This window comes from Leptopilina boulardi, unplaced genomic scaffold, assembly GCF_019393585.1.
Source record: "Leptopilina boulardi isolate dan_hultmark-lab unplaced genomic scaffold, ZJU_Lbou_2.1 LbouV2_273, whole genome shotgun sequence".
Classification (NCBI taxonomy): domain Eukaryota; kingdom Metazoa; phylum Arthropoda; class Insecta; order Hymenoptera; family Figitidae; genus Leptopilina; species Leptopilina boulardi.
This window is the reverse complement of record NW_026137833.1, coordinates 2,960,794-2,980,685: the sequence shown is the minus strand read 5'-3', so window position 1 is coordinate 2,980,685 and position 19,892 is coordinate 2,960,794. Positions and strand designations below refer to the sequence as shown.

The 19,892-nt window shown below is 24.0% G+C and overlaps 1 protein-coding gene and 1 long non-coding RNA gene across 6 annotated transcripts in view; one reads left to right on the top strand and one right to left on the bottom strand.

Moving 5' to 3' along the window:
* The window catches only part of LOC127281630 (reticulon-1-A), a 66,582-nt gene that overhangs the window by 12,760 nt on the left and 33,930 nt on the right, over positions 1-19,892 (top strand). The window lies entirely within an intron of this gene.
* On the bottom strand, positions 1,231-12,871 carry LOC127281635 (uncharacterized). Its single transcript, XR_007843068.1, has 3 exons — positions 12,378-12,871; positions 5,876-6,091; positions 1,231-1,324 (listed from the first exon to the last, which is right to left on the bottom strand). It is a non-coding gene; the product is annotated as an uncharacterized LOC127281635 (long non-coding RNA).

The following is a 19,892-nucleotide window of genomic DNA, read 5'->3' as shown; positions in this document are numbered from 1 at the left end:
CGAACATTAGTTTGTCTAGCAAAAAATCGAAGGAAATGATTTTGAACTTTTGAATAATTCTTCATAAATTCAATTATATGTAATTTTAATTATTTTTAAAATTCCACAAGAACAATAAGTAAATGTTGTTTATAAAATTCCATGTACTAATTGTAATGTTTTAGGGCAGTCAATAAAGACAAAAAGTGCCACTAATTGTGTATAGATTTTTCTAAATGGATTTTGGTAGTTTGGGGGGGGGGGGGTAGTATAAAGGCCCCATAGTTTGCTCTCGAATTCCGGTTGCAAAAATTGTTCTAAACAATGGTCAAAGTTGGTGAAACGTGATTTTTGTTGCTCGTTACTTTCCTTTACATTTTAGAGGAAAAAGTTGTTATTAAAAAGAAAAGGTATTAAAAATACCTACAAAATGGCGGGTCGAAAGTTAAAATTGGATTATTTGTTTAAAATTTATTGAATTTAAACCATTAAAAATGGCACTTTTTAAAATTGTTTAATAACTTTGTTAATAATAATCCGATTGAAGTGAAACTTTCTGAAAATGTGCCCCTCGCGATACTGAACAAAATGAAAAAACTTCGAACCCAATCGAATGAATAGTTTATAAATTATTCCGTTTGTTAATTAAAAACATGTTGTTTTTCAACCTAATTTGAAAAAAACATTTTTTAAAATTTCTTTATTAGTAAAAACTACAAAAAAAATATTTTTTAGGCGAAAAATTATAGAATTTTTCATTTAAAACAATTATTTCTTTAAAAATCGTTTATCATAAACGTTGCGTACTTCAGCTTCATTTATAAACTAATTAAAATACTGAAAGATTTTTATGGAACAGCAACCGTATCTGTACAAAATAAGGGAGAGAGTTGAATTCCATTCAAAGTAATGAAAGGGGGGTACTACAGGGGGAAGTCAGTTGCCCCCTTTACTCTTAACTTAATTGAAAAAATTTTATGTATGAAAAACGAAAGATTCCCAAAAATTTGTTTGCTAAGATTTATTTCATTGTTAAAGTCAATAAATACTTATTTTCTATATATAGGTATATATTGTGAAAATAATAAGATAATAAATGAAAATAAATAATAATTCTTAGTAAAAACAGTTTTCTATTCATGTTATTTAAATTTTTTTTATTAATTTATTTAATAAAATACTTATTATAAACAGTAATTGTTAGTTTAATTAAATATTGTAATTAGGAACCCTTTCAGGTTAGAGGTAATCGGTAGGTAAATGAAAATTTAGTTAAATTAAAGTTCGTTTAAATGAAAATTAAACTTACCAAAACTTTTAAATTATAATTAATTTGGTTCTGCATCTGAAAGAGATAAAAAATAAATTATTAAAAACTCTAAAAAGTTGAAGTAAAAAAAAATAATTTTTAATTTTATATTTGTCTTTTTAAATTTTTGCATATTATCTAAATGTTTAAATTTTAGACATATTATAGTAATGCCATGCACGCACGACGGCATTTCTGTTGCGTTAACTCATCCGCGATTCTTAAAATAACTATATTATTTTCTAAAGCACAGAAACCTGTCTGTGCTAAATGACATGTAAGCTTTTTACTCAGTTTAATTTTCTTTCATTTCCCTCGACCTTCAAGCTTCATGAAGCTTAACCAGGTCGTTGCCATTTTCTCTCAGTATTCACGACCTTTACTTTTATTTCTTATTGAATTCGATAATAATTATTTTTTTTTAATTTTTCATATATAACGTCAAAAAATAAAAAGGCAAATTAAAAAAAAATCACTTTTAAAGAACAAAAAAAGTCGTTTCTATATATATATATTGTATATTTAATTTAGCATATAAAGAAACTTTTTTGCGTTTCAATTTAAATGTTTACAAAAATCGTTTATTTCGACGTTAAAAATAGCCATTTGGTATATTATATTTGAACGCAGTTTCAGGCAAAAAAATTATTAGCATTTAAATTTAAATTATTGACTCATTTCAAATGAGTATATGGAAAAAAATTATTATTTTCTTTTCTTTTTTAAAAGATAAATCAAAATTCTTATAGTAATTCAGTTATTTTGTTTATAACCTAAAAATGAATAAATTAACTGTTAATTATTACCGTAAATCTAAAGATTAATTTGTACTGAAAAAAAATGTATTTGATTTAAATATTCGGTTACATGACAATTATCAAATTTACTTATATCAAATAATTATTATTTGAGATGGTATTTGTTTTAAATACAGAAATTGTTGGTTCAAATACATTTTATTTAATTCAAATAAAAAAATTATTAGGTTCAAGTAAATATTTATTTTGATAATAGTTAAGTAAGCGATTATTTGAATCAAATAAATTTTTCTTTTTCCATATTAAAATTGAATTTAAAAAATAAATTTTCCTATTAGAGTTAAAAATATTTTTTATACTCAGTGAAAGTAATTTTATGAATCATCTTTAAATAAGATGTACATAGTAGTATTATTATGCATAACGTGTGTCAAGTGTTTCTTGCATGAATAATAATTATTATTTTTAATATATATTACTTAGGATTATTCATATTCTGCTCATATAAAATAATATCTATATTATGTATATTCAAAAACTCGAAACATTAAATCTTGTACCGGTTTCCGGAGAGTACACAGTAATTTTGTAATGTTTAATACATTTTAATAAAGTAATATAACCAAGTTTTAGGTAAAAGAAAATAATTGCTCTAATAATTATCTTTTCAAGATGTTAAACCACGGGAATAATTATGATTTTAATTAATGGTGTATGTTTAATTAATTACATTGTAAATTTATTAAAAAAATTTCCTTAATATTTATTAAATTAGTAATTATTTCTTTGTAATGCATATTTACACTAAAAATATAATAAATTTCAAATCAAAATAAGTCAGATTCCCATATTGAATTAAATTAATTTATTTTTTTCTATAAAGAATTTTATATTTAAAACATAATCTCTTTTATTATGATTGTATAATTATGTAGGGCACTTGTTTCTTCTTCATTGCTTCAATTGTTTATTAAATTATAACGATCGGTTTTATTTTTAGTTTTCAAGATGTTATTTGGATTGAGGAAAAAGATAATTTTAAATTGAAAAATAGAACAGTAAAATCGAGAATATAAATCGAATAATTTTTGCCTCAGAAAAATGTATCAGATCTCTCGCGTGTGTGCTATGACGAAAAAACAATCGCATTAAGAATAGCGTGACTCATGGAGCTTCATACCTTTCAATGAATCCACGTAGGTGTTAATCTCTATTTATAGAACACACGAGTATTGATACAATTATTTTGTCAACTTTCCTATAAAAAAAAATAATTTTTTTTTCTAATATTTTTTTGATTGATAATCGAAAATGCTCAATATTATTTATTATTTACTTTTGAAGTACCTACTTTATACATAGAATTGTGTAATGTTTGAATAATGGGAAAAAAATTATTTTAAAGTTCAAGGTTGAAGTATAAATTATAAGGGATAAACGAACATATACAAAATATCAAAGTAAATAATTATTATTCATGACTAATCAGAAGAAGACTTTACTCTTCAAAATTGATTTACAACAATTTACAAAATTAGTCGAATTTTTAGGTTAGGAATTTTGTGAATTGACATAAGTAGAAGTACCAATTGTGTAAAGGCACTCTCACACCTTTTTGGCTGCCAGCAGGTTACCATGGCAATGCATGCGAGTGAGTGCGACAGAAGATTTAAAATTTTGAATATTCAAATTTTCTGTCTCACTCACACTCATGCGTTGTCATGGTAACCTGCAGGGAGGCAGGCAGCAAGAAAGGTGTGAGAGTGCCTTAACACCAAACTTTAAATAATGGCGCTATATTTAAAAAAATTTTGAAATAAATAAGTGATTATTTAATAATAAATTAAACTAATATAAAGAAATTTAATATAATTGCTCTATAATTTAATATATTTATTATTTACATGAATGAAGAAAGAAAGAAATTTTATAAAATAATAATTAATCGACTTCTTTAATTTCTTTTTAAAAGTACCGATTAATTAAGTTCTCTTTTAATAAGATCTAGGATATTTATGTAGTTTACTTTGTATAAATAATTATTATTAGTTTAAAAAAAGTTTTTAAAAAGAAACTCTTTCATATTTGAAAAAATGATGAATGTTTTTAAAAGAGTTATTAAGACATCTGCATGAAACTTGGTATACTCTTTAAGAATTCGCACGTGTCTAATTCATTTAACGAGCCTAAACCAAAAGTGGCAGTTGGTATAACGCTAATCAGGATCCTGTTAATAATAATTTTACTCTACCGTATCGAAAGTATCATTTCCGGTTGGATACAACATTGAATGTATAACATTTATTTCTCTTTAATTTACATAATTGCTTTTTATTAATTTTTTTATTAATTGTTTGAGTGAACCTTTATGGCTTCACTCATGTCTATCATAAACGGAACCTTAACCAATTTTTATATTTATTTAAGAGGTTCAACCACTCTAGAATTTTAAAAAAATTGCGTTTTTCTCAAAACTACTTTTTTTCTGAAATGACCGGAAATATTTTCACAAATCTCAACCGATTTATCTAAAAATTTAACTCTAGCTTCTTAATAACATTATCTAGAGAAAGACGTACGAATTTTTTTTAAGTTGCATATTTTTAAAGTTATAAACAATTTAATTTTTTTTTTTTAGGAAAAAACTCTTTTTCCTTAAAATGTTCACCATTTTTGTAAAAATCGATAAAAAAAAATCTCCTACGTCTTTCTGCAGCTTTTGAGATGTAAAAAAAGAAAAAAAATTTTTTTTTTGTTCTAAGATGAAAATTGTAGCAAAACCCTTTTTGGTCGCGAAGTGATTCTCCTTAGAAAGGGTTTCTATCACGTACCTGTAAACTTGATAATTAAAAAAAATTTATAAAGTATTTTTTTTTCTCTTTAAAGTGTACCTAATAAAGATATTATAAACATATTTTGTATTACTTTTAAACTTTTCTTGAAAAAAATTATTAAAATTAGGGTGGTTTAACCCCTTAATGATTATATGGACATTATGGTGCAACCAAAATAAAACATTAAAATTAAAAATTTTCTAAATGAAGAGAATTAAAGTTGCTTCTTATTTATTAGAAAACAATCTAATAATTATTGTTTTAAAGAAAGAGATGCACCTTGAAATAAGACTAAAATCATTTACATATAGGTATAAAAATAGTTGATCGCGTGCAAGAATAAAGTTTGTTGACTTTACTAATTTGTTAACGTATATCTATATATACATATATAGTTCATTGGCTAGACAATCTAATGATATATTACATTTAAATATATGTACACACAGAAGATAGTTAATATATGATCTAATCTTATCAATTATCAGCATTTAGTTACAGTTCTATGTGTTATTTATTGGTGCGTTTATTATAATCTAAAGCACATAGAAAAAGTAAATCTTATTCGAACAGAAAACGTTGATAAAATCTATAAACCAAATACGGTAAATTTTTGTAAAATTTAAAAAAAAATTGATGCGAATCCCACCGCTGACACCAAATACTTTGAATATATATTGTTTTAATAATTAATATGTAATACGCAGTTCCTAAATTATTTTATTTCCCATAAAATATTATTATAATATATTATCGTAAAGATGACAAATTTTCAATGTACGCAGTATAAACTTTTTAATCTTTGTATATAGGTTAAAATTGGTCTCTCTATACTCTCTTGTTTATATACTTGATGTAGTTTTTGACGCTAATTGGTGGGACACGTTATATAAGTGCCTATATATATATATATATATATATATATATATATATATATATATATATATATATATATATATATATAAATATAATGTAATTTTTGCAATAATGTGTACCTTGTATATAACTTGGAGGTGAAACTATCCTTTCCCTTCTGGCAGAATTATATCGATCCGTATGTTGCACGAGACACCTTTTAAAACCCTTAACGTGCGTTTTTAGTATACACATATACATATGTTGTAGGGAAACAAAACCCCCACAGACATGGAGAAAAAAAAAACCTTTTGCTTGTTTAATTATTGTACTCTTGAAACCTTAGAAGCGAGTCTCTATATAGAAAAAAAGTGGACATTTTAATGTCAATTTCTCGTTCTCATATTATTTTAGTATAATTTTTCAATAATAATTTACATTTTTATTTTTACTTTCTTATTACTATTTTTATTATTATTAATATAATATTATTCATGTTTTTAATTTCTAATTGTTTTTTTAATAAACTACTTTTCTTTAATACCTGCATGGGAAATGCGATTTCGGGGGCATGATGGCATAAGTCCGAAATAGGATATTCCCATGATGCTCCGGGATAAAATGAATAGTATTCGAATAAGTATACGCAGTAATCGGAATATTCGAAATAGTATTCCAAACGGTATTGAAAGTATATAGAGTATACCAAATAGTATTCTAACTTGTATACATAATCTCCAATGTATACATGAACGTCTTCCGTAATATTCGAAACGCATATAACAGTACACTGAGTAAACTAAGCTGAATCTTCAAATGGATCATCTTAGTTTCCTAAGTATACCAAAGTGTTCAGAGTAATCTCGAAGGTCTTCAGAAGTCTCTTAAAAGTATGAACATCTTCCGGAGTAAATAAAATGAATACTGCAGTCCCTGAATTTTTGGATACTTAGAATATAGAATACTTAGAATAGATGGCAGAAGTAAAAAATTAGAATGGCACTAATAAATAAATAAGATAATACATAATAAACTGAGATTTACAGTATTTTATTTAAATTTTAGTATTATATTTTGAGTAAGAACTACTAAACATAACTGATAACAAGAAGAAATTTTTTTTATTGATACTGCAAAATAGTTTTACTCTAAAGCAGAGATTGGAGTATTTTTTCGTTTTTAAAGGTTTGCCACATCTGGTTTGCATTAGGATGACCAGTCAAGGGTTTCTCGATGCAAGAGGTCCTATTTTATGAGTTTTTCGGTACCTGTTTTTTTCTTATAGATATATTTAGATAGAAAATGTGTGAATTTTAAAGATGCAAAGAGACGAAAAAAATATTTTGAAATGTTTAGTATTTTTTCAAAAATTTTCCTAAAGCAGACCTTCAAGTTTTCAGTTGCTTTCTAGCATTTGCCAGGAACGAAGGGCAACCTACAGTCGGTAGTTAGTGAGTTAAAGTGAAGAATTTATTGAGAATTTATTTATTAATTATTATTTTAATGTAATATTTAAAGTTTTTTATTAAACGAAATAATTTGAAGTGTAAGATAATTCTTTAACTAAAAAAATCCTGCACTAAGTTACACAATTCATTAATGACAAATTACCCATCGAATGGTACGAAATCATATGCTGAAAAAATTATAAGCAAATCAAGTAAGTTTTTCATATATTTTTTATTTAATTAACCAGAAATTTATATTTTATTAAATATTATAATATAATATTAATATTATAAATGTTAACCTTGTATTCACTGCCAATTGTAATAGTTTATTTAATAAATTATTGTATAAAGTATTATAACACAAAAATTTTTTATAAAAAATAATTTAATAACATTAAAATATTTAAATATATCATTGATTAGAATGCAACTTAAAGTTGACATTTTTTCAGGTACGGAATTTGAGTTTTATAAAGGATATACCATATTACTTATCGCTTTAAATATTTAATTCAGATAGTTATTTTTCTTTATGTTTATCTATTTATTTAACTTGTATATTAATTAAGTATTACATATTATGTATAATTATGTTATTAAGAAAAAAATTTTGTGTATATTTGGTGTTTATATGTATCAAAAAATATTCAATGAATAAATTAATTATCATTTAATATTATTTATTTATATTCACATTTATTATTAAGAAAAATTTTTGTCTATATGACAATGCGACATCTATTAGACACCATTAGAACTCTATCTTTGGAGTTAATTACAAAATAATTTGGAAAAATTCATATAATATCCCAATGTATACGAACGGTATACTCTCCTCTCTATGTGGTAGATCTTAGTATACCATTAGTTTACTTTAGTAATCTTTCTCAAAGTATTACACAGTCTACCTTTTGGCACGGAGGAATACTTATTTGAATACTATGTGACTCAAGTTTACTTTTGGAATACCTACATTTTTCATCCCAGGGCATCACATGATAGTGAGGGAAATGCTCATTTCTCGCACTAGTAAGGGAAATGAGTATCCTCCTCTGAGGGGTCGCGGCAACTAATGACTATCTCGTCGATATCGAAATCGATTTCACTTACAAAAAATTAACACCGATTCTGAAATCAAAATCTAAAGGTTTTAAAAGCAACAGTTTTCACGCTAGAAGAAGTTCGAAAGTTTCTGTTAGAAGCTCCCGATAAAGAATATCTGGCTGCTAAAAGGTAAATAAAATACATAAATAAAAAAAGTGAAAAATTATTCCATGTTAAAAAATAAAATATTAATTTAAAATAAAACAAAAAAGAAATGCATTTCTTAGAAACTCTCAAATAAACTTAAATTAGGTAATTTGAATTATTTTTTTTATTTTCTACCTTCATAAGTATATGGTCGATTCTCCAGAAAGTGGTCATTTTTGAGAGAGGAATATATTTTAAAGTAACTGGAAATTCGATTTTTTTTATACAAGATATCATAGTTAAGGCATCTTTAAATTACATTCTTGTGTAAAGTAAATATAATTCAATGATAAGATTTTCAGATGATATATAACATAATGACATAAAAATGTTTTCTTTTTGGAGAATCGCCCATATCTATTAAAACACAAAAATATGAAATTTATAGGTTGAGTATAGAAAAATCTGACGTGATATTTCGAGGCTAATCTCAATTGAATAAAAAATTTTGTTAAATGCAATTTTCGTCGCCGAGACAAGTATAAAGCTACTTTATTTTCTAAAGATTTCAGCACATTATGTAATTTAGAATTCAATTAGTCATATATCTAACTAAATCTGAGAATTAAGAAATTAAGGTCTTTAAAGCGGCTTTTCTTTATGTAATTAGGATATTATCCATGACTGATTCTCGTTTGCCTAAAATCGTCATACACAACCGATTTTTGAATTTTTTTTTTTAAATAATCTTTAATAAAATTGTAAGAGATCCCTCGAGCCCGATTTTTGATTTTCAATTTGCATAAATAATTATATTAATATAAACAAATAAAAAAAACATACTTTTTTACATATTACTCTTATTTTCAAAAAAATATGTAAAGTTTTTATTGTTAGGTATTTAAATTTACTCCTCTGGATCTCTGAATTGTAGAATTATAGACCCATTAGTAAATTGTTATAAACAAATTGTTAATTTAGGCAATGATTTAAATTAACTTAAATGAAACTGATAACTCGGGGGTTTTCGTGATCGCTGATCACGAATTCGATGTCAGATTTTCAAAATTCAAAATGGCGGATCCAATATGGCGGACAAAAATTTTAAAAATTGCTTAAATTCGCTTGAATCTGGTTATTCGGGGGTTTTTGGGGTTGCTGACCACGAATTCGATATCAGTTTTTCAAAAAATCAAAATCGAATAGCATATCCAATAAGGTAGACAATTTTGTAAAAATTAAATTCGATTGAAAATTGTTATTTAGGTCTTTTTGTTACTGTATATAAATTATACGTCATTCTTTTTAAAAATTTTAAATGTCTTCTAAGAAAACTTTTGTAAGCGAACCCAATGAATTTTTAAAAATTTGTTCGTGATATTGGATCCGCCCTTTTGAATTTTGAAAAACTGACATCGAATTCGTGATCAGCCACCACAAAAACCCTCGAGTAACCAGATTCAATCGAATTTAAGCGATTTTTAAAAATTTGTCCGCCATTTTGGATCCGCCATTTTGAATTTTGAAAATCTGACATCGAATTCGTGATCAGCGACCACTGAAAACCCCCGAGTAATCAGTTTTATTTAAGTTAATTGAAATCATTGCCCAAATTAAGAATTTGTTTATATAATTTGTTTATAACAATTTACTAATGGGTCTATAATTCTACAATTCAGAGATCCAGAGGAGTAAATTTAAATACTTAACAATATAAACTTTACATATTTTTTTGAAAATAAGAGTAATATGTAAAAAAGTATGTTTTTTTTTATTTGTTTATATTAATATAAATATTTATGCAAATTGAAAATCAAAAATCGGGCTCGAGGAATCTCTTACAATTTTATTAAAGATTATTTAAAAAAAAAATAATTCAAAAATCGGTTGCGATTTGTAGGCTCTAGACCGTTTGGAACCCTACTTTTTGATTTCAAACCACTGTGCGGCCCAATTACTACAAGGAAAACGTATTTTTAATGTTAAGATTAATTAAACGACCAATTTGTAGGGAATTTTATAAACTTTCAAATGAATATTATAATCTTTGCAATTAAAATAATAGGTAAAGTGATTAGGTTTAAAAATCAACAAAAAACGCTGTTTTTTGCTGTTTTTGTGGATTATAATTTTACAATTACTTTTTTTTTCATCATAATTATATAAATGTTGGTTAACGTGAACGTACAAAAATTTTAAGCTGAAATTTTAACCGTGGTATGAGCCAAAAGTTCTGAACGTTCAAATGAACGAAATATTTTTTTCAATTCTATAAATTATTAAAAATTATAATGCAAATATAAAATAAAACAATAAATTAAACAATTATTAAATTAATAACTTCTTTTTAGATAATTAAAATAAATATTTTCAAATAAAATTAGTACTTAAAAAAGTTGAAAAAAAATTTCGTTCATTTGAACGTTCAAAACTTTTGTCTCATACCGTGGTGTGGTTTTGGATGTAGCTAGAACAATATTAATCTACAAAAAATTACGAAAAATTGAGTTTTTTTTTTATTCCTTCCATAGAAGATTTTCATTTTTCGCTCAATTTACTCAATTTTGATACTATAGAATAAGAATTCATTCAACATGAGAAATATATGGACTACTCATTGTTCCCAATCGTGAAAAGAAACAATTTAATTATTTATTAATTGTATAGTAAATTTTCTTTATTTTCTTTGAGACATTGCGTTTTTTAATGATACAATATTGATAAGAAATATCTAGTTTAAAATACAATCGTAATTGATCGCAAACGAAAACATTATTTTATAAAACTATAGTAATAAAACTGAGTGACTCATGGCTTACGAATTCCCTTTTTCTATATATACTCTATTATTATATTATATATGTATACTTTAATGTAGGAAAAATTAGGGTATATGTTAGGGGTAAAAAAAGGTTGAAAAATATCGTTGTATATATATATATATTTACTTTTTTTTGAACCTTCCTATATTTGTAATATATGCGTAGTTTTTTAAAATTATAAAATGCTATGATAATAATAATAATAATATCTTGAGTATAAAAATATAAAAGATAATTAAAGGAAAATAAAAGTTTGTACTACAAAATAAAAGCATATTAACAATATATGAATGGTAATTATATATATGTATATATTTCAATTTTTAACTGTTTATATTTCCAAAACGATTAAGTGATAATTGTTGAAAGAGTTTAGGATTTGTTTTTTCTAAAAGAGGCTTCCAGTATTACAGTAATGCTTGTTATATAGTCGCCCGCAGGCGCAGTACTTGACCTATATCAAAATATCGTTTATTCACCTAATTAGTTTTTTTTTTCTTTTTTCACGGATCAAAAAGAAAAGTTAAATATGCAAAATAGATTGCTAAATATAATAAACAACAAGGTTTTGTCAGTAAATTTCTCCAAGTTTTAAATATTACAAATTCTTTATACAGGGTGATTTTTATGTTCCGGACCCCCTAAAAAAATTTTTTTTATTCCCATTTTTTTTCCGCTTTTTAAACAAAATTAATGGAATTAAAAAAAAATGTCAGGCTCTCTAAATTTGAATTAGTGAAAAGTGAGCTACTAATACATATTAGTAATATAGTAGTAGTAATATATATAATATTTTTTATTTCAACCAAATAAAATTTATTTGAGACAAATAAATATTTATTTTGAGACACAAATATATTTTTTCTTTACATTTAGAAGGTAACTTGTTTTTTTTAGTTTTGTGATTATTTATAACATTTATTAAAATTTTTTTATTTCACTTGAGCTTTCCCTTTTTTTTTATTATATTTAAAAGTTATTTTATGACCTAGATATTTTTAATTACTTCCTTTTTAGATAAATATTGTATGAAAATATATTCATGAAGTCATATGAATATTTTTATTTATCCAACGTGTGTGACATTAGAAAATAAATTTTGTTTAAATTTACAAAAATTTTTAAACTTGTTAAGTGTTAAAATTACAAAGAAAATTGTATTTCAATAATTTTCTTACCCGTATAAAGGCTTTTATTTCATCAAAATTTTTTTCAACATTGTATTTCCTTGTTTTATTGCAATTAAATTTCATGTCACATAAATTTATTATTTTTGCGCGCATCGACAGTTAAATTTACATTTTACTAACTTATTTTTTAGTCAGTATTTTAAAATTTATAATATTATAAAATTTCTTTTTTTCGTGCGAAAAAAAATTATTTTTTTTTTAATTTTTAAATTTTAACTAATTGTGAAAATTTAATTATATCAATTTACAATTTTTAAGTTACTAATTTTTGGTTTGTTTTGACGATTCTATTTTTTTGTATTTAGAATAAATTTTTTAATGAAAAATTAATTTAAGATATCACAAGTCTTAAAAAAATTTGTTTCTTTATACATATATATATGTAAATAAAAAAAAACACACACACGAGATTAAAGTTTTTGGAAGAGTTTGTAAAAACTGGATTCTTATAAGAACCTGTTTAAATGAAGTCGAGGCCTGTACTGAACGTTCAAAAATGTTAGAGTGAATGTTGCTTCTTATCCATATATTACATGACAGTGTAATTAATAGAATATGACAACAAAATAATAAATATTCTAAATTGAAGAATATATAATTTTTTTTTTTTTATTAAATCGTAAAATGTAAGAATAATTCTTAATTTAACTTGTTTCTTATTATAAGAATATTATATTCTAAGAATAAATTTTTCCACCCAGAGAAGTAATATATTTGTCTCAGGAGCCTAATAAATATTTATTTGATTTAAATAATTTTTCAAATCATACATTGAAACAAATTTGTTTGATTTAAATACATAGTTGACTAATTATTAAATAAATATTTACTTGAAGCAAATAATTTTTATTTGAATTAAATAAATTGTATTTGAAACAATAATTTCTGTATTTAAAATAAATACCATCTTAAATAATATAATTATTTGATACAAATAAATATTTATATTTGATAATAGTCAAGTAATCGAGTATTCATAATTTTTTTTTCATTGTATATATAGGTATTATTTATAGTGACGACTATATTAATTTAATAATCAATTTGGTTAGCATGCCGTGATAGTATATAATTGCATTTAATGGTGGTTTTGTTGGTCTCATTAATGAAAAAGGATCCTTATTGATTCATTTATTTATACGTTCTTTATAATTTATTAATTCATAATCATTGCAAAACATATTGTTAAGACGGAAATTCATAGAATTGTTTATTAAAAAAAAAAATTTTTTTTTAAATAGTTGATTATAAACGTTGTTTGAATTGAAGAAACGAGTTTCCTTTTATCTACAAGAATATTATATAGAATTTAGAACCGTTACATTGTCTAATCTCTTTGGCCTTCAATAAAATAATTACTTTTTCATTGTTGTAAAATCAGTCATATATTTGTAATTTCTTATCGTCAAACATTTAACAATTGTTTTATTTTTTTTTTAACAAAAAATTCTTACCAGATCATTTCGAGTGAATTTGTTTCATTCTGAAGTTGAATTTTAATTCTATTCAAATCTATTTTTTCTTTTTCGAATCAATTCATTTCATTCCGAAACTGAATTTTAATCCTTTTGAATTCTTACATTCCGAATCAATTCTATTGTGACTTGGAAACTGATTGATTCGAAATAAAATTTTATAATTTAAAAGGATTAAAATTTAGCTTTGGATTGATTTTTGGAATGGATTTCAGGATCCAAAAGTATTAAAATTAGGCTTTGGAATGAAACAAATTCATTTGGAATGATCCGGTAAGAATTCAGATAAAAACTGATTGGCTCGGAAACAAATTTTGGAATGCCTCGGAATAATACTTATACTAAAACTGATTTTGAACATCAATCTGAAACTTTTTTTTTCAAGGATATTAATTTTTTATTTAAAAATTTTTAATTTAAAATATAAAATTTAAAGCGAAATAGAACTTTTGTACTATTTCGTATACCTTATGAAATATTAAAATTAGTAATTTTTTGTAATCACTGAAAAATTATAATATCTATGCATTAATTTTGAGTTAAATAATTTTTTTATCATCATTTCTTGATAATTTTTTGTATTATCTTGTATAAATAGGTCCCTGAACCTTCGGAACTTGACGGGTCGAAAGTCGAAACAAAACATATAATATGTCATAAAATTTAATGTGAAAAAAATTTTGTTCTCTGTAAATTGCATGTTAAAAGTATGTATGTAGTAATGTTCGCTTCAAATTATTGAAATTCTTTGAAAATAATAAATTTTCTAGAAATTAATTGTTCAAAATACAGAAAAATCTGTACTCAAATAATAACCCCTGTACGCTACTCATTTTGAGCTTCATATGATACGACTTTGAAAGACTTTTTTCACGTTCTGAAACTTTTTTTTCTATAATCTTTTTATTTTTAAATATTATAATAATAAAATAATATCTAGTTAAGTCAGTATTGATCGATGCAGCTGTTTCTTTGCGTCTTTGCAGTATTCTTGTAGATATATTTGGTAAACTTTTTCTCGAAAAAATTTTTCTTTAAACAAATTATAATTTGATTTATTAATTTTTTTTGTTGATTTTATGTCATTAATTCATTTACGTTTTGTATATTTTAATTTACCTCAAAAATTAAGTATTTATTTAGACACAAATCATAGATTTTATTATTAACATAATAGAATAATTATTTTTTGTATTTATATTTTTATTTATTTTTATTAGATTATTCTTTTTATTTCAATGAATTTTGATATTTTTAATTTGATTATCTGTTACAATCTGAGTAAAAAAAAACCCAATTTTTAAAATTCAATTATTCAGTCGTCTTTTGTTACATTATTTTGACAACACAACAAACCCAGACTTGTTATTATATACTTATAACTGCAATTATAAAAACTCATTTGTGAAATTAGTTTTGATAAAATCAAGAGCACTTTCATCTCCCCAAGAATGGTATTATGTTTTTTTTTTCAATATTGGAATAACTTGATTCGTATTTTTAAAAAAATTTTGACGATTCTAATAGAATTAATAAAACATTATTTTTAAATTGTGTTTAATTATAATTAATTTGAATTTTCAACGGAAAATTAATATTTTGCAATGTTAAAAATTGATTTTTAAAAATTTTATTCTATATGTTTATCAATTTCTTCTTTACCGGTAACTTGAATTTAAAAGTCATGTCGATAAATTACCAACTACAGTTTTTTACTTGAAGATGTCACCACTTAATAGTTTATTTTAGAATTAAAATTTTGCAAAATTTAATACAATTTTTTATTATTATTTGTAAAAAACAAATGTTTAAAAATTTTGAAAAATTCGCAAAAAAAATATTAAAAATTATTTTCCCACGACCGGACTAGGCTTAAAATTTGTGTTATAAGAAGTAGTTTTTTTGAAAATTTAAAAAAAAAAATCAAAAAATATACAAACACTTTTAAAAATAAGATTTTTATCTTAAAATTACAAAAAATAAGGTTAATAATTTTTTTTTAATTTTTTGCATAAAAGTTTTGAAAAGTTCATTTGAAAAGACACAATTTGAAAAAAAAGAAATTAAAATTGGTGCATTTATCAAAAAGTTATGAGCTTTCAAAAAAAAAAATTTTTCTTCAAAAATTTTGAAAAATTTATATCTCGAAAACGGCTTTATAAAAAAATTTGAAAAAAATCAGGAAGCTCTTTTTCAATGAGTAAAAAAAGTTAAAAAAATTTGAGGGAAATCAAAAATGTCCAAGTCAATGATATATTGGAATGGCGTGGACCGCCCCCTATACACCTTCCCTAAACGGGTAGAAATATTTACTTTATTTGAAAACTTGCAATGCCGAAAATCCTCAAATAACAACTTTCGAGAAATTCCAAACTAATTAAATTTTTTTCGTCGTGGTATTAGATCCGCCATTTTTAATTATTAAAATCTAATATTACATTCATAATCAGCGTTCTCGAAAACTCCTTAAGTAATGTAATGAGATTCAAAATGCTCTGGTAAATTTTTTAAATTTCACCCGCCATTTTGAATTTGCAAAAAAACAGACCTAAACTAAAAAGTGTACGTGAAATAATAATAATAATATTATTAATAATAATACAAATAAATATTTAATAAAAATAATAATAGTAAAATAATCGATTATTTGAATCAAATACTTTTTTCAGTTATTTGACAATTAAATATATCACCAATTTAAATGAACGTTGATAATATTATACACCCAGAGAAAAGATTTCTTTGATTTAAAGAAACCAATTTTTTTCACTTGTTTTCTTTCATTCAAAATAAAATCTAAAGTTTCTTTTCGAAAATTTAAAAATGTCGGATCCAATATGGCGGACAAAATTTCAAAAAAGTTGAAAGAATTGTTTTTTTGCAAGAAAAATATTATTCGAAACTATATTTGAGGTCGCTGATGACGAATATGAAGTTATTTATTTAGAAATTCAAAATGGCGGATCCAAAATGGAGGACGAAAATTTTTTAAATTCTTCCGATTCGGTGAAAATTTATTACTTGGAGGTTTTTGGGGTGTCTGACAACGAATCTGATGTCAGTTTTAAAAATTTTTAAAATATCGGATTCAATATGTGACACAATTGGAAGAAAGGAACCTTAGATGCCAGTTTTCAGAAATTCAAAATGGCTGATCCAATATGGCGGAGGAACATTTTTAAAATTTATCGGATTTCGCCATATTGGATCAGCCATTTTGAATTTCTGAAAAATGACATCAGATTCGTTGTCAGCAATTTCAGATTTCTTCGTCCGGCATATAGGATCCGTCATTTTGAATTTTTGAAAAAAAAGAATGAGTTTCAGAATTATTTACCTCGTTTTTAGCTTTTAATTCATAAAAGTATTTTGAAATTTTTTGACTTTTAACAGCTCTATTGGCATCAAAAATAAAATCATTTGAAAAATGCCCAATGGCATCTTAAAGTACACGAATTTTGAAATCTTTTTAAGCGCTAGAACGTTTAAATCCGTCAAAGCAATTTTTATTTAGGGCTCTGTCCGTGTTAACGTAGAATGTTTCTTATTTTTTTTTTTTTTTTTTTTTTGTAAAAACAAATATTCTAATTTTATAAGAATAATATGCAAAAGAAATACAAAAGTAGAATAGTCCTATCAATTTGAGAATATTCTTTTACGATGTCCTACATTGTAAAAAAAAATTAATTAATTGTTTTAAAAAATAATTACATTATATTAAAAAAAAAATCTCGCTTAGTTAAAAAATTAAGATTTCAAAGTGTCCCTAAGTTCATTGTGTCTGCTTCTCAATATCTTATTCTGTGGTGTCAGTGGAATGACGCCAAATTCAATTTAATACAGTCGATTGCATTATTCTGTTTTGGGCTTAAAGCCAGCAATAAAGGAACATAAACTTTTCTTTGTTTAAAATTGCATTCTTTTTAGCTGCATATTTTTGAATATTAAAAATTATATCAATAAAACATATAATAATAATAACAACAATAATGATAATTTATTAAATTTGTGTATTTAATGATACAATTTTACATAAAGTTTCAATTTTTATTTTACTTATGTGACATTCATTATCATAATAGCTATTTAAAGGAATTTTTTTTTTTTTTATTTAAATGTTTATTTCTTGATCCATAGTGCGTTCAAATGCGGCCGCCACGCCGCGCCATCCTATAAATAATTAAGTACAGTCTGCAAGGTAGAAAAGCTTTTCCATCATTCAGTCTATGTTGAGAGTATTCAAGCGAAAATTGTTTTTTTTTTTTCTCTCTCTTTTATCATAAACATAGACTTTTCTACAGATGTTAATTACATACATATGTAGTATAAAATACTTTATTTAGAATTTTTCCGTCAAATTTATAAATAAAATAAAAATGTTATTATTATTATTATTATTATTATTAATTATTTTAAATAATTAGCTTTTAAATAAATAAAATGAAGCATAATTCTTGCCTCTATGAAAGAAAAGAATATTTTTATTTTATGCAAATATTTTTTTTTCTATAAGGCTAACTTGTTTTATATTCTGAATAATATAGCAAAGGTTAACAAACAGATCGATAAAAGCTTTTTTAACGCCAAGGACCCTTAAGGTCTGTTATTTAGTTTCTATAACTGTTTTGGTTTTTTTTTTTAAGAGAGAGTTTTCAATTTCAAGGAAAATGATAAATAATTATTTAAGGTTTAATTGGATTATAAGTTTAAGTGGATAAAAAATTAAGGGTATGTAAAATTGACATTAGAAATTTTAATGTTAAAAGTATTTTATTAAAACATATATTTAAAATATTTTGAATGGTAAAAAAAAAAAATTTTTTATTTTGCACTTTGAGTATAAAGACGCCCACACGAGGTGCTCCTCTTACTTCATTGGCTAACGTTTCATATGACCTTGAATGACAGCCAATAGATGTAGCGTAAGGTCCATGTAGTTCGAATTAATTTTTATCAGAAATTTTTTGGGCGCGAATTTCAAAATTAACCAATCAAAATTTTCTTTCTAATTTCTAATTGGTTATATATAATTTTGAAATTCGCGCCCAAAAGTTTCTGATGAAAATTAATTTGTACAATACAAATGAATGTTTTGACAAATAAAAATTCGATTAAACAAAAATTATGTTAAATGAATTTTTCGTTATATAAAAATGCTGGCACTATGTAGAAAATTGGTTTAATAGAAATTTTGTCAAAAAATAATTCGTCTCATTTCTTAACAAGAAATGTAATTTAAATTAAAATATTTTTTTTTGTTTCATGTCAATATAGTTGAGAAAATGGGTTGAGAAATATAAGCAAATCGATAAAATAATTTTTTCGTCGAGGTCTCGCCATGCCACACGGGCAAAATTGGTGGACATAGAAATCGCGTGTATCGTAAATATAAATGAACAAAGTGCATTTATTTCGCTCTTTATATATATATATATATATATATATATATATATATATATATATATATATATATATATCAATGCACATGTATCTCATGTATGTTGTACAGGTAGCGGTGGTAATCTTAGTTCAACTATATGTATATGTGTACATAGAAAGTACAGGGTTGAAGCACGCTTGCGTGGGCGCCATAAAGTCTGCTCGATACTTCACGCGAACTTTTGATGCACTCCCTTTCAATGACAATTCTCGTCATATTTTCCACTGTTCTCGAATTTCCCGCGTAAAATAAAATTTAAAAATATCTAAAAAGGAATATTTCTTGTGTTATATTTTTTTTTCTTTTTTTTTTTTAATTAATTTTTTGTAACTAAATTTTTTTAAAATTTCATTTCTAAAAATTTTTAATGGATTCGGAAAATAATTTAAAAATTATTTATTTATAAAAATACAGAATGTCTATTATAAAAGTAGAAAACTAGAAATTACTCTCAATAAAACATTCTGAAATTTAAAATATATAATTGGGATCTATTTTAGAATATTTTATACTTAAATTCAGTATATGTAATATTTCTTAAAATCAGAATATTACATACTGAATTTAAGTATAAAATATTCTAAAATA